The 6,053-nt window shown below is 42.5% G+C and overlaps 1 pseudogene; it reads right to left on the bottom strand.

The window, feature by feature from the left end:
* Positions 1–4,511: 4,511 nt before the first annotated feature.
* On the bottom strand, positions 4,512–6,031 carry LOC101568219 (annotated as a pseudogene).
* Between the last annotated feature and the right edge of the window lie 22 nt (positions 6,032–6,053).

The raw sequence follows: 6,053 nt of genomic DNA, 5'->3' as shown, positions 1-6,053 counted from the left end.
TGATAAAATCAGCATGATATTGGCAAAAAAAAAAAAAAAAAAAAAAACAGAGGAACAATGGAATAGATTACAAGCTGCACAAGCAACTACAAACACACATTTATCTTTGGCAAAGGGGCCAAACATACTTACTGATGTCCCGACCCGCGGGTTAGTCAATGAGGACCCTAGAGGGGGAGTGGGGATGAGAAGGGACAGGAGACACAAAGAATGTGGACAAGACAGGATTCTGAACAAGTCCTGTTTATTCAGGGGAGGTTCTGGATATATATAGGGAGTGTAGGAATGAGGAAGTCTCGGCTCTAGGGGTCAGCAGGTATCTAGGCAACGGGGGATGGTGCAACCCCTGGGGCATAGCACGTGATTCACGGGGAATGGGCAAGGTGGGAAGGACCATAAACTTAACTCAGTAGGGGAACAGAAACTTAAGAAAATGGCTGACACTATTATAAAATGGATACCAGTTAATGGCTTCCCACAACTGGAATAAAGATACCTTCCTTAACAAAGGACGCTGGAAAAACTGGCTGTCTACATGCCAAAAACTAAAACTTGACCCAAGTCTATCACCATGCACTACACTACAGTAAAAATGCATTAAAGATCTAAATATTAAAGCAGAGACACTAAATCTCCTGGAAGATAAAGTAGGTGGAAATCTTGAAGACATAGGGGTAGGCAAAGAGTTCATGAACAAAAATCAAACTGCATAGGAATTCTTTTTTTTTTTTTTAGCATTGCTTTTATCTTTTTTTTTTTACATTTATTTATTGTGTGTGTGTGTATGTGTGTGTGGCCAGCTCAGTCCACGAGGGGGCGGGGCTGGCTGGCATGTGGTGCTGGGGGATAGAACCTAGGTCCCTGTGCTTTGCCGAGCTTGTTCTAAGTAGGTGCTTTAGACCACTGAGCCATCTCTCCAGCCCCTGCATGGGAATTCTTGAAAGAATTTACTACTCAGAACTCCTCTTATTGAAAAGTTTTTGCACATCAAAAGAAATTGCCAATAGAGTGAAAAGACAATCCACAAATTTGGAAAATATCTTAATTAATAAGTACTCAGACATAGGTCTTCTACCTAGAATTTAAAAAGAACTAAAAAACATTAAGGTATAAAAATTTTAAGACCCAAACCAGAAATGGGCATCCTAGATGAACACACACTTCTCAAAGGAAGAAATTCTGTAAGCTAACAAATGCATTAAAAAAAAATGCTCCACATCACCAGCCATTCGTGAAATGCAAATTGAAACAACACTGAGATACCATCTCACCCCAGAAAGAATGGCTATCATAAAGAAATCAACCAACAACAAATGCTAGAGAGGCTGTGGAGAAAAAGGAACCCTTCTCCACTGCTGGTGGGAATGTACACTGGTGCAACCATTATGCAAATCAGTATGTAGTCACCTCAAAAAAAATAGGACTGAAATCCCATTCAATCCAGCTAAACCCTGTCTGGGAATTTTCACAAAATAACTGAAGATGTCATAGCAAAGAGACATATGTTTTTTTTTTTTTTGTTTTTTTTGTTTTTTTTGGTGGAACTGGGGATTGAACTCAGGCCCTTGCACTTGCCAGGGAAGCGCTTATTCCACTGAGCCATCTCCCTGGCCCCACGAGACATATGTTTGCCTATGTTTCTTTCTTTTTTTTTTTTTTTTTCCAAAATTTTAGCCTATGTTTCTAATGGCAGAATTTGTGATAGCTAAATCTTAGAAACAACCAAAATGCCTGTCACCTGAGGAATGGTTGAAAAGATGTGGTGTTTTCATGCAATGGAGTATTACTCACCTATGAAGAAAAATAAACTCAAAGTCTTGATATATAAGTGGAAGCAACTTGAAGATGTACTCATCAGTGAAACAAACCAGACCTACATGTGTAAATATCTTTTTTTGACCAAGTATGAAAACTCAAAAGAAGAAATAAAAATTGAAAGGTGTAACACAATTAAATAGAAAGTGAGAACTTAAGGTTTAAGCAACATGGAGAGGGGCTGGGGAGACAGCTCAGTAGAATAAGTACTTGCCTGGCAAGCGCTGGGTCCTGAGTTCAATCCCCAGTACCAGAAAGAAAAAAAAAAAAAAACCCAAAGAGAAACAAGAAAAGTTATGAAATATAGTAGGGGTAAAACCATATATTTATTTAAACAGGATGGTTAAGGCAATGGTGAAATACCTGTCATTTTGGTCATCTAAATGCATATTGCTTCTATCATCATGCCAACTATTACAATACTCTGTTTAAAGTAATTTTTTTAAAAAAGACAATAAAAGAAAAAAGAGACAAGAGAGGCCAGGCAGATAGCTCAGCAGAATAAGCACTTCCCTGGCAAGCGCAAGGGCCTGAGTTCAACCCCTGGTTCCACCAAAATTAAAAAAAAAAAAAAAGAAGAAGAAAAGAAAAATGAAAACAGAGACAGGAAAAAAAAAGTCGTACAACTGTCTGATTACAATGTTATATATGGGTTCATTTCTAATTTCTGTGTTAAAAATATAATTTTTTTCATGTTGTACAGGAATTTAAAGTTCAAAATATCCATGGTTGCTGGAAAATAGCAGTTCCATATTTTTCTTTCCAGATTCCCTATGAGAAGTCTTATTTTTTAAATTTTTAACATTTTTTTATTTTTATTTTTATTTTTATTTTTTTGGCAGAACCAGGGATTGAACTCAGATCCTTGCATTTGCCAGTCAAGCACTTATCCTACTGAGCCATCTCCCCTGCCCCAATTTTAATAAGTCAGAAATAGCAATGAGACAGAAACAGCAATGAGACAGTTTCAAAACAGGTTGTTAGGACAGTTACAACAATTAAGAGATTGCATATTGTGGTCTTCAGAGTAGTTATTCATAGTACAAAATGCAGACATGATCTCTTGTCTAAGGCTATTGATATTGAGATAGATAGTGATGCTAAGCTCAACTGCCTGTGTTATGAGGTAATAATATCATGAAGCTTCTCTTTGGGAGGGTGAACAACTTAAGTTTGCAGACCAAAAAATTAGAGAAAAGAAGGGCTACAAGGATAGCCAACATTTTGGCCCTAGCCCTTCAAGGTCAGTGAGGGCTCAGGACATAAAAGAACCTGTGCTATGACATCCTATAGCTCAGTGGTGTTCCAGTTTCTGATCAAGGAGATTATGTGGCCACAGAGAAAAGCTATTGACAATGTGTAGTGTGCCTAAGGAGAGTCACCTGGAGGGAAAAATTTCTCTCAGGCTTTCACAGAGAGCAAATTAGTCAAGTAATGGACATGACTCATCCAGTTGGCTGACATTGACAAAAGGTCTACAAGGTGATGTATGTGGTTTCAGCATAAATCCTGAAGGTATTTGACTGACATTGTCAGCAAAAGTTACATTTTTATTTATATGGGTCTTGATTTAACTTGGTCTTAACCATCCAGCAGAAAACTATAACCACGAGGTTTTAAAGTAATGCCATATTAATTTGTTGAGCTAGGAAAGGCTCAAGTTAACAACTTCTAATAGCTGCCAGTTCTGCTGATAACCCACTACTATCATGGACCGTTGGACTATATGGGTTATTGTGCTGAATTCAAGTACCTACAATACTTAAACTGGCATCAAATATGAAAAAGTCGTTTAAAGACTTCTCCAAATGCGGTTTCTCTGACTGCAAATGTGGTTTCTCATCTCTGAAAAAACAAAATGAAAAAGGGGGATATATTAGAAGCCAAGAAGCTAGGAAATCAATCAAATATACGAAGGTGGTACTTGGCCTAGTACCTAAAGCAAACAAGCTACCTCACTCCTGAGATGAATATCCTATCTGGTTAATGTTTGCTATCAGTTGCTAGGCAATCTAGTATCATGCGTTACTAATGTCACAAAAGTATAAATAAAGGATAGTCTTGTTGTGAAAAAATGGCGGAGGAAATTATATATATATATATATTATATATTTTATATATATATGAGTTAGGATAGATATACACCTACTTTCTCTTAGTTCACTAAGAATAAAGGTTTGTACTAACTTAGACAAGATACCATTTCTGCATCTTGTCCTCTGAATTAATACTATGTTGATAATATGCAATGTATTAATTATTGTAAACTTTGTACTAACCTGTATTGAAACTGTTTCATCACTATTCTATTTTTTCTCATTGAAATGAATAAAAATTTTTAAAAAAGAAATAGCACTTTTTATATTATTAGCATATTTCCTATTATAATTATTTGAAAACTTGCCCACAGTGTATATGTGCTGTGTTAATGATATGTTAAAGTAATTGTTCTTCATGAATTATTTTAGTTAAAGTGTGATGTAAATATGCTTTGTCACTTAAAACACATAAATCATGATATATCACTGTTCTACTGAAACTCTCTAATATCTTCCTATTATTCTTAGACTAACTCCCTTCCAGAAAAAAAAAAAAAAAAAAACCCAAAATTCTGTACTACTTGTATTGCTTTACGTTTGTTTTTTCGGTAGTTCTTTGTTTGTTTGTTTGTTTGTTTGTTTGTTTTCTTACAGAATCTTTATTAAGGCAGCACGGTGGTCCCAGGCCACCAGCCTGAACCTTGTGGCATTGGTTAGGAAAGGCCTGTGTCTACAGAGCTTGCCTCCCTCTCCAGTGGGGGCTTGGTCACCTCCCCTTTCTGCAGGAGGAAGGGACAGTAAGGGGAGAGGAGGGCAGGGCCCCAGCCCAGGCTGTAGCAGCTCCTGAGCCACAAAGCGCCGGCAGTAGAAGGGAGAGCAGCAGCACAGGCCAGGGCTCTGCCACTCCGCCTTGGGGCCGGCATGCCCGCTGCACCCTTACGGTTGTACTTGAGCAATAAATTAACACAGTTGCACTTGAGCTCCAACCCTCAAGCACACAGAAGCAGCTGAGCAGGAAGCACAGCGAGGAGAGCGCCTCTGGCCAGTGCTAGGCCTTCCCTCGGGAGCAGCAGACTTCTCCGAGCACGGCAGGCTGCTTTCAGCACCCCTCCAAACACAGTGGCCCCGAGTGGAGCAACATCTTACCGGGTACAGGGCATTTTAGTTCAGAGGTAGCAGCCCCTAAGAGATGCTGGTGCGTGGACTCGCCCGCTCCCACCCAGCGGACGTAGGTGGCCGGGCCCTGGCCAGAGCCAGGAAGGCGCTGAGTGGGCAAGGTGCAGGAGAGGAGGAGCCAGGTGCCGGCAGGGCTGGGCAGCCCTTAGTGCAGAGAAAAAGGCAGGAGCCAGCCTCTCGGCTTTGAGGATGTGGTGACGACTGTTCCAAAGGCAGGGAGGGGTGGTAGGGGCCCCTCCACTGCGTGGCAGCCACCTAGGGCCTGTCCGAGGCTACAGGTGATGGCAGTGACGTCTGTGGGCGTGCTGGTCTGGCTGGGCCCCTGGCTGCTGGAGCCCCGGGGAGCTTTGGGCGCCGGGCTGGGGGCCGTCTGGGAGGCCTCCTGAAGGCTCTCCCTGAGTGCAGCTTCAATCTGCTCCTGCAGGCCTGTAGGCAGTCCACTTCTGTGTCGGTGATGCCCGCGAGCAGCTCAGTGAGCTCATCTCCGGATGTGGAGCAAGCGCCCAGGCCTTGCACTGCAGCTCCGATGCTGCCTGTCGCGATCATGGACGGCGGGTACATGGCGAAGGTATAATCTGTAGCACAGAGGGCCAAAAAGGTCTGTGCATGCTTTTTGACCAAGGCCTGTCGGTCACTGGGCAGAGAGAGCCGGTGCAGAATCAGGGCCAGGAAATCATGTGTGATCACTGCTGCCAGGTCCCACTTGAGCTTCCCCAGGACCAGCACTTCCCACTCCCGCATCTGGCAGGGAGACACCACGTGGTCTGTGTAGATGCAGAGTTTTTCGATAGTCAGGGGTGTGGTCTCGCGCAGCTTGGAGGCCAGAAGCATGCAGACCGCGCGCCCAGGAGCTGCAGCTGCGCCTTTCAGGTGGGGACACAGGACAGGTAGCGATCCAGGTAGTTCATGGCCAGGGGGAAGACTTCCTCCTCGCAGCGCTGCTCCTCACACACCTCCAGCATCCAGTAGGCCAGCATGCGCCGCATGTGCGGCTGGATCTCCTTCTTCTTTTTTTTTTTTTTT

Source organism: Octodon degus, unplaced genomic scaffold (genome assembly GCF_000260255.1).
Source record: "Octodon degus isolate 3935 unplaced genomic scaffold, OctDeg1.0 scaffold00012, whole genome shotgun sequence".
Taxonomy (NCBI): Eukaryota; Metazoa; Chordata; class Mammalia; order Rodentia; family Octodontidae; genus Octodon; species Octodon degus.
This window is presented reverse-complemented; position numbering and strand designations above follow the sequence as displayed.